Source organism: Physeter macrocephalus, chromosome 6, assembly GCF_002837175.3.
Source record: "Physeter macrocephalus isolate SW-GA chromosome 6, ASM283717v5, whole genome shotgun sequence".
In the NCBI taxonomy this organism is placed as follows: Eukaryota; Metazoa; Chordata; class Mammalia; order Artiodactyla; family Physeteridae; genus Physeter; species Physeter macrocephalus.
In genome coordinates, this window is record NC_041219.1 from 76,519,715 (window position 1) to 76,528,964 (window position 9,250).

At 39.8% G+C, this 9,250-nt stretch overlaps 1 protein-coding gene across 2 annotated transcripts in view; it reads right to left on the reverse strand.

Moving 5' to 3' along the window:
* The window catches only part of ERGIC2 (ERGIC and golgi 2), a 41,612-nt gene extending 40,359 nt beyond the window's left edge, over positions 1 to 1,253 (reverse strand). For both annotated transcript variants that reach the window (XM_024129237.3, XM_024129235.3), the window contains exon 1: positions 1,180 to 1,253. The gene's annotated coding sequence lies outside the window, so the exon portion shown is untranslated. The remainder of the gene's footprint in view (positions 1 to 1,179) is intronic.
* Between the last annotated feature and the right edge of the window lie 7,997 nt (positions 1,254 to 9,250).

Consider the following 9,250-nt stretch of genomic DNA (forward strand, 5'->3'; position numbering starts at 1 on the left):
CCAAAGTAGTACTGATTTCCTCTGAGACTTTCAAGCTTGATATATTTTTATGATTTGTACCCTCAAACAATGACAGCAGTCAGTTGTGACTGAAGTTCATATCAAAAAGAAAGAAATTCCGCCCCACGTTCTCCCCCTGAAGAAAACCATGAAATTCCTTTTTTTCATGTTTTTCCTCTAAGAGAAGTGGAATAATTTCATCAATTTGGAAATATCAATAAACAAATTAAGGAAACAAACATAAGTCCTGAATTCTTCAGTGAACAAGCCTAATTCATTTCTTTATAACGGCTGTACACTAGAGTTCAACGAAATACCTAAGTACAACTGCAAACAAATAAATAAATGCCGTTTTTAACTGTATCTTTATCTGCTCCTGTATCTTCATCTTTAACTGATTCTGAAAGCCAGTCTTGCATCATTTTAACCGATATTTTGTAACTTTGCGTTGTCTCGAGGGCACTAAATCCTAAACATAAAAGTTACTGGAACGTGTTTTCTCAAACAATGACCTATTAATTCCATATACTACCAATACCCAAGACTATTCTCTACCACGAGCTGACATGTTATCTAACAAGGGCTTCTTAACTCTTCGAGGTTTCAGAAAAGTAGTGACACCCGCACCTGTCTCTCCTACAGCATCTCACCCTGCCCTGCCCCTTTCTCAATTTCCTAAGCGGCGTGCGAACCTCCCGAGGCGAGGCCTAGATCTCGGTCTTTCTTAGAGAGCGCAACTTGCTGCGAAGAATTTGGTATCTGAATGGGGATGGGAGCCAGACACCCGGGAGGATCGGGACACGATCAGGCTGGTCTTCACAACGCGGGACCCTCCGCCCCTGCGGACGGGAGGAGCCACCGGGGAACTGTGAGAAGAAATGGGCCAGGGTCAGCAGCTGTGGGGACGCAGCTAAACTCCTTCAAGTTGGAAGACAGCGGAGAGACACTGGACCAGGAAAAGGGGAGCTTCCAGGCGCAGCGCTGCCCAGGGTCCTGCCAGTAACGACCCCGGGTAAGGTAAGTAGACCGGCTCCCCGGTCTGGCCCGCTCTCCCCAAGAGAGGAATTAAGACAGGGAGCCAACGCTATGACGGGCTCTCACCCCTTTAACCACATTCATGCCCTGAACAGCCCTAGAACAAACGAGAAAACGGCACCCGGCGAGGTTTCAGTATTTTACCTTGTGCTACGGTCCCAGCCAACCGCCATGTTTCACAGAAACCCGGTCGCCCGGGCTCCCGTTTACCCGGAAATATCGCGAGAACAAACGCGACTACCACCGTTGAAAACGTCAGCGGGGGGCGGGGGGCGGGGGGGGGAGAAACGGTGTAGAGTTCTCGCGATATTTCTTTCGCTGACGAAGTGCTTTGTGAATCAAGAGGTGTGAGCCAAGTTAAAGGGGCTCGGCTAAACAGAATCGAGGTTTAAACTTATTTCACTTGTGACCACGTGGCTAGCGAGGAATTAACTTCTCCAAGGAGAGATTTGTTACCTACCAACGGAGACTTAAGAGACCACAGAAAGAATCTCAACTCCTCTAATAGTACTTCGTTAGGAATGAGATACTTGAGCGCAGGAATTAACATTTGCAGCCCTATCCGTAGTACTCTTCCAAACTCTGCACCACGTTTTGTGCCCCTTTATTTTCTGTCAAGAACGTTTAAACTTTCCTTTCCAGGCACAGGTAACGCTTGTAATTATTTGTTAAATGTTTTTCTTGTCTTCTAGATGGTAAGCTCCGTAAGAAATCACATTTGTCTTCCTCATTATTTTATTTGGGGGGGTGGGGGGTACGCGGGCCTCTCACTGTTGTGGCCTCTCCTGTTGCAGAGCACAGGCTCCGGACGCGCAGGCTCAGCGGCCACGGCTCACGGGCCCAGCCGCTCCGCGGCATGTGGGATCCTCCCGGACCGGGGCACGAACCCGTGTCCCCTGCATCGACAGGCGGACTCTCAACCACTGCGCCACCAGGGAAGCCCCCTTATTCTTATATCACCAGTACTTTTCTATGCACTCGAATATTTGTTGAGAAGAAAATTAATACTCCATTCACCTTTTTTCCCTAACACTTCATATTAGAAGAGGTAACAGAGGGGACTTTGGAAAAAAAGGGCTCAAGAGCAAGCCCATGTGTTATCAGATTTTCCAAACATTCAGATTTTTAATTTTATGATTTATTGACCAAAAATTCTAACAAAAGCATAATAATGACTAATTCTTAAAGGGTAAGCACTGCTTTTTTTTCCCCAGTAAGCAATATTTATATGCTTTACTTTCCTCAACTCGTTTAATCTTTTACAACTGTGTACGATAATAACATTATTTACCCATTTAATAGATAAGGAAATTGAGTCAAGTGGCAGTTAAGTGATTTACCCAAAGTCAGATAGCTGGGAGAGGCAGAGAAATCTTGACCACAAGACTAAACTGCCTTTCAAAGGAGCAGTCATCATTTTGTTTATTGAATTAACATTTATCAAAATATGAAATTTTACTAAATTTAAACTGTCCTAGAAAATAAGGGCAAATAAAGAGTTTCCACTGATGCAATTTCATTTCCAGACTTTCATTTCAGGATTAGTCGAAATACTTTAAACCAACTCTAAACTGATATAAAGTTTCTGCCTCCTTCATGTATTTAAGAAGAAGCGTAATGTTATGTCTAAGATCATAGACACTGTAGCTAGGATTTCCTGGGTTGAAATTCCAGTTCAGCCACTTACTAGCATGTGACCTTGGGCACATTATTTCATTTTTTTGTCCTCTTTTCTTCATCTATAAAATTGTACTATAATGTCTCAAAGATTGTTATAAGGACTAAATGAGTTAATACATATCTAAAGTGCTTCTTTATCTTAGCCACAAATGCACCATCAGCCCTTCCTTTGTAGGTCTGATTGTTTGAGGTCTTGTGTGGCTGGAAGCTGGTTGTTGTTCACTTAGTTACACTGGATGCCTGGTCTCTAGAGTAGTCTACTTTCAGGGTAACAACTATCCCATAAGAGTTGGATGTCCCAATGAAACAAAACTGACTAATTTGATCCTGCTTATTTAAAAAACAGCTCACCATCTTCTAAAATACTAAGTGAAGACTAAATTTCCTCCTGAAGATTGAAACCTTGCTTAACTTGAAAGAGGGGCGAGTACTTAATCCTATGTTATTGGTGGAGTTATATCTGGAAAACAATTTCTTTCCAAGGGAAAAAAAAATGTCCATTGTATTATGTATTACTGAAACTGTGGGTAATGATTAGTCAAATCCGTTTCACCTGCCTTCACTAATCAAGGTCATTTTAAGACTTGCTTGTCCTCCAAGCAGCACATAGCCTAAACAATAAGATGTTTGCCCGAATTATTTTCAAGGAACTTGGGGTCATCTGTGTCTAGCTCAAGCTGAGCTGGTTAAGGCTGGATGGGACCACCAACCCTTCAACTGGGCATGTGGAGTGTCCACTTGGTGACCTTTTGAAGGTGCAGTGGCCCATAGCTTAGTTCGGCCTGCACAGAATGACCATTACCTCACCTTTTTCCCATCACCCGTCTCCATGCTCCCCCACTGAAACCGCCCTGCTGCTTTATTCCATAAATACCCAGAGCCCCTTGCCTTCAGGGAGGCAAATTTGAGATTTGCCCTCCAGCCCCCTCACTTGGCTGCCGTGTGGAAAAACCCTGCCTTTGCTGCAAACCTCAGCATCTCAGCATTTGGGCTTGCTGTGCGCTAGGTAAAACGAACCTGGTTTGGTAACATTGCCCACAGAAGAGAACTGGGAGATAGATGTTAGATTGGGAATTAACAACTGGTGCTAAATAACCTGTATTTTGTGCAAATGATCAAAAGATGTTTTCATACTGGTTTTTGTTTTTTTCTTTTTTTAGTTCTCTGTAGTTTGCATAAAAGTTTTAGCAAGTAAACAACAAAATTAAGGTAAGTTAATACTTTTTGCTATATGAATGCCCCAGAAACACCTCAAATTCAATATATCCCAAGTGGATTTTATAATTTACCCCAAATCTATTTCTTCTGCACTGTATCTACAAAAGTCAATGGCAAGATATACAAATCTTCAAACTACTTCAGATATACAAGATATACAAATATTAATTTGTATTAATTATACAAGATATACAAATCTTCAAACTACTTCACCTTCAAACTACTGTAGTAAAGTCTTTTTAACCAGCAGCTGGCAAGTAATTCCTGGTGGATTCAAGGAAATTTTTTTTTTCAGAGCTTAAAAATAGTATAAATATTTTTAAAGGTTAGTGGTTAACCTCAGATTCAGTCACTAGCTACCAATCCCAATGACCAATCAATTTCCTTCATTAAGACTATTTCCAGTTTCATGCTGTACACCAGACTGTGTGATTTTTATGTATGTGACAAACTGTCATAATTAGAAAGGAAAAAACCCAGGATGATATGACAGAGAGAAAATCAACTTTCAACTGAGCACAGCAGAAGACATTTTTCTATTTTCTGATATGATTATATACCATTGATGTTGAGCTAAAAAGGTCAAATAATTTCCATCCCATATATGAGATATGTCCATAAGTTGATTTTCCTATCATGTAAAAAATATAGAAGCAGCTAAATATGTAAATAATATATGGTCAGCGTTCAGATGCTTTGACTAAAAATTATGAATACATTTGTATATCTTACTGTTCAACAGGACCTAACCTGACAAATACTCTTATGTGTTAAACTTGTTTTTCTAAGTAAAGGATAGTTGAACCAACAATTGTGAGGTTCCCCCTCCTCCCTGTCTGGGTCTTAGAAGGAAAGAAGCCAGTCAGACCTGTTCCCCCCTGCCCTCCACCTTCTCATGAACCAGTCTTTGCATGAGTAAACTTGGTCAAAAGTTGATTTTTCCTCTAATGGAGGGTAGTTAGGTTGGGGGAACCTCATTAAAGATCTGAGTCCTTGACACAGGTTGAGGCTGCTGCTTTGGTATCACATCCACCTATAAGGGTGATGCAGCTCTATGGCACATTGATCAGTCCCCTTTGGCACTCCATCATGATAGAGATGGGGATTGCTGAGTCTGAGGTAGGAGAAGCCATTAATTAACATCATGTCTATCCTAAGCCAAGTCCACGCTGAAGGAACACACAGGAACCCATTAGAGTCTTTCATTTGGATGGAAAAAATGAGGCTGGGAAATTAGTACTTTTTTTTTTTTTTTTTTTTTGGTCTATACACCAAGCAAATAGGCTTGATTCAGTTAAACTACATGATTTGTCAAGGATGAATTAAAAAAACAATTATTATAAAGTTTAAAGGGTGCTAGCAAAGGCCATAAAGGACAGTGCAGCTCCCCCTTGCTCTCTCTTGGATCACCTTTTGGGGAAATTCAGCTCTTCTGGCATCAGCCCACTCGAGAAGCCCAGTGGAGAGGTCCACACGGCAAAGCATCTCTGTGTATTTAAATATTCCTGATGAGAAGTCTAAAGCCATTCAGATTCTTGACCCATTGTATGAGACCTGTTTTTCTCTGGAATCTTATGTAATTTTCCTGTCCCCAGTGCCTTTAAGCTTCACAGTGACATCTGTGATCTGGGTCCGTCTTCACTCTTGTGCTGGGCATCCAGTGCATTCTTTCCACCTGACAACATATACCCTTAAGTTCTAGGAAGTTTTCTTGATTTGTTTCCTTGATTAATTTCTCACCTCCATTTTCTCTATTTTCTCCTTCTGAAACTCCTATTATTGTTATGAGATGTCCTGGACTGTTAAAAATGATAACTAGAGGAAATGGGAAAAGGATAGCAGTGAAATAATTATAGTTTTTGCTTTATACAATCACAGTATAACTTTTTAATTGACACTGTTTCTTTTGCATTTATTCCTAGAAAAGGTGATAAAAGTAAAATTAATGCAAAGTATTATAATTAGATATGTGGGAGAGACTTCTGGTTGCCATGTAAATACTCTTCTCTCCTGCTTTAGAACCAGAATCCTGGACAGTAAACCAAGTGAAGAACTAGATTCCCAGGCTTGGCAGGTAGATATGTAAGTAAAAGTCACTGAGTAGGGCTTTTATGAAAGCCATTTATCCCCTTTTCTCCTTGCCCTCCCTCATTTCCCATCTTGGAATGTGACTGCGATGACCTGAGCCCTGCAGCAATTTTATGACTTGAGGATTGAATCGATACACTGAGGATGGTGGAGGAGGAAGACAGGAAAAGCTGCAGGCCCTCTAACTTTGTAGAGCTGCCTATCAGCTGCCTGACTTCATTTAGGTAAGAGAATAAAAATCCTAATTCCTTCAAACTACTGTAGTAAAGTCTTTTTAACCAGCAGCAGGCAAGTAATTCCTGGTGGATTCAAGGAAATTTTTTTTTTCAGAGAGCTTAAAAATAGTATAAATATGTTTAAGCTCTCTGAAAACTGAACCTCCCTTATTACATGTAAGTCTTCTTTTTACCTCTCTCCATTTTATTTTCCTTCTCATGTTCAAGTGTGTGAATGAAGCCAGCCCAATTCCAATCTCTCCATGCTCCCAGTCTTATCTCCCCAGTCCAAACTCCACACTCTTGCCTACATTATCTTCTGAAAACACCCATCAGCCATGTGCTATAGTACTTAAAGTCTGTAATCAGAAAAATCTATGTGTTATTTTTGCTCTGAAACCAGATGTTTGATGTAAAACAAGTCAACCTCCCTGGCTTCAATCTCCTCATTGGTAAAATGGGAAAGAGAATGCCTTTCTGATACAATTGTGCTCAGAATTAAATTAATATATGTAAAGAAGTCGGCACATGGAAAGCTACTAAGGTAGCCTGATGGGATTGTCAGTCCCCAACTAAATCCTTAGGGAAATTATGAAGATAATTTTTGAAAAAAAAAATGTAGACATGAAAAATTAGAAAGCTATACTGTATTCTTGAACAGCAAGGCTTAATAAAATCAACCTCTCCCCAAGTAACATATGACATAGCCTCTCCCTTCCACACATAACAGTGTATTGCTGGATTTTGACTACATTCAAACATGAGAGTTTAATCAGATTTTACCCATCCTGATAAAAGTGCTGTTAAAGTAAAAATTCTGAAACTGTTCCTTAAAAAAAAAATTTGTAAGTGTACAATTCCATGATTTTAGTAAATTTATGCAGTTGTGCAACCATCACCATAATCTAATTTTAGAACATTTCCATCACCCCCATTTTGTTATTTCTTGCACTTACCCATAACCTTAGGGAACCACTGTTCTGCTTTCCATCTATAAATTTGTCTACATTCCATGTAAGCGGAATTGTAACTTGTAGTCTGTTGCGACTGGCTTCTTTCAATGAGCATAATGATTTTGAGGTTCATCCATTTTTGTAACAATTTTTTAACTATTCTCTTTTCTTCAAAGATTTTTTAAAGGATCCAAGGTCAGGTTGGGGGGGGGAATCCTCTTTAAAACTTTATTTTAGGAAAATGCACAAACTAATAACTAACATAAATTGAAAGTTTACTAGGTGCCAGCCACTTTTTTAAGGGGTTTGAATTTATAAACTCCTTTAACTATAGGATATCTCTATGAATAGGTTTTTTTATTACCTCCACTTTATAGATGAGAAAATGGACATATAAGGAGGCTAACTTGCCCAAAGTCATAACACTAGTTGACGATGAAGACGGGATTTGAACCCAAGAAGTCTGGTTTCAGAACCAACATTTAATGCCTATTCCCAGGGGTTATTAATATTATTCAAAACATTTTCATAAGATTAGCTTTAATGATTAAATGACCTAAATAGAAATGTCAAGTAATATCTGGCACCTAGAAGATAAACAAATTTTAAACCCTTTTCCCCGGAAGAGAATAGATGGTAGAAAATGTAATTGCCAGTGTTAACTAAACAAAGTTAAATAGTGACATCAGGGAATGCAAGTGTCAGTGACAATTTGTGCTTTCTAGGCAAAGGGAACTGCCGAAAATGCAAGGGTATAATTCTCCGAATGAGTGTGGAATTCTAATTACCTGGAGAGAAGAATAGGTTCTATGCTGAGGAGCTAGTATTATTTAAAAGGTCTGTAAGTATACTTATACTGTGTAGTAGTCAGTATACACAGAAGTATATGTAAGTTATGGAGCAAGATCATAAACATCTGTAAAACCACCACCCAACTTAACTAGAAAATTATTAATACCACTTGTGTGTGGTTCCTCCATCCTATCCCCACACCCCCCGCCCACTGCTCTGCATGGTGGGTTATTTTCCCTGGCATTTTTTTCAACCATATATGAAGCCTAGGCAGTTTAATTTTGCCTGTTTCTGTAGGGTAGAGTAGGGTACCTACTCTTCTGAAATTTGCTTTTTAAACTCAGCATTGCTTTTAAGATTCACCTAAAGAGCCTGTGGAATGTCATATATTTTACTGCTGTGTGAGTATACTATTTAGATTTTGATTATCCATGCTTCTCTAGTGGACATTTGGAATTCTGGCTTTTGCTGATATTCACGTTTCTATAAACTTTCCTGTACATGTTTAGTGGTCATGGGTGCATCACTTTCCTAGGACACTGTTCCCAAACCTGACTGCACATTAGCATCATGTAAGGAGTTAAAAAAATTACCCCTGGGACTTCCCTGGTACCCTAGTGGTTAAGACTCAGCACTCCCAATGCAGGGGGCCTGGGTTCGATCCCTGGTCAGGGAACTAGATCCCACGGGCCACACAACTAAGACCTGGTACAGCCAAATAAATAAATATTAAAAAAAAAAAAATTACCCCCCTCCATGCCCCAGATGTTTTCATTTAATTGCAGCCATGGTTGGAGACAGTGCTCTAGGGCATTTACCTAGAGGTAGAATTGCTGACTCAGAAGACATTGGCATCTTCAGTTTTACCCGTTATCTGAGTTGCACCCCACCCCCAGCAGTGAGGAGAGTTCCCCTCCACTCCACATTCTCATTATCTGTTTATATTGTCACACTATGCATTTTGCCAATTTAGAGAATGTAAGATGGCCTATTTCTTGCTTTTGTATTCTGTTCTATTGATCAGTTTATTTATCTGCAGCAATACCACCCTGTCTTAATTACTCTAGCTTAATTGCCTTTGTTATAATTCCCCCACTTTATTTTGCCTCTTTAAGAGATTCTTAGTTATTTTGGCCCCAGCAGTTGTTTGTGTTACCACTATCTGACAATTTGGTTTAAATTTACTCTTATTTTATAAATATCTGGGGGATAGAAAAATGAAAGTGATCATGCTACTGATAATAAAGTTGAGACCGAGATGAAATCAGG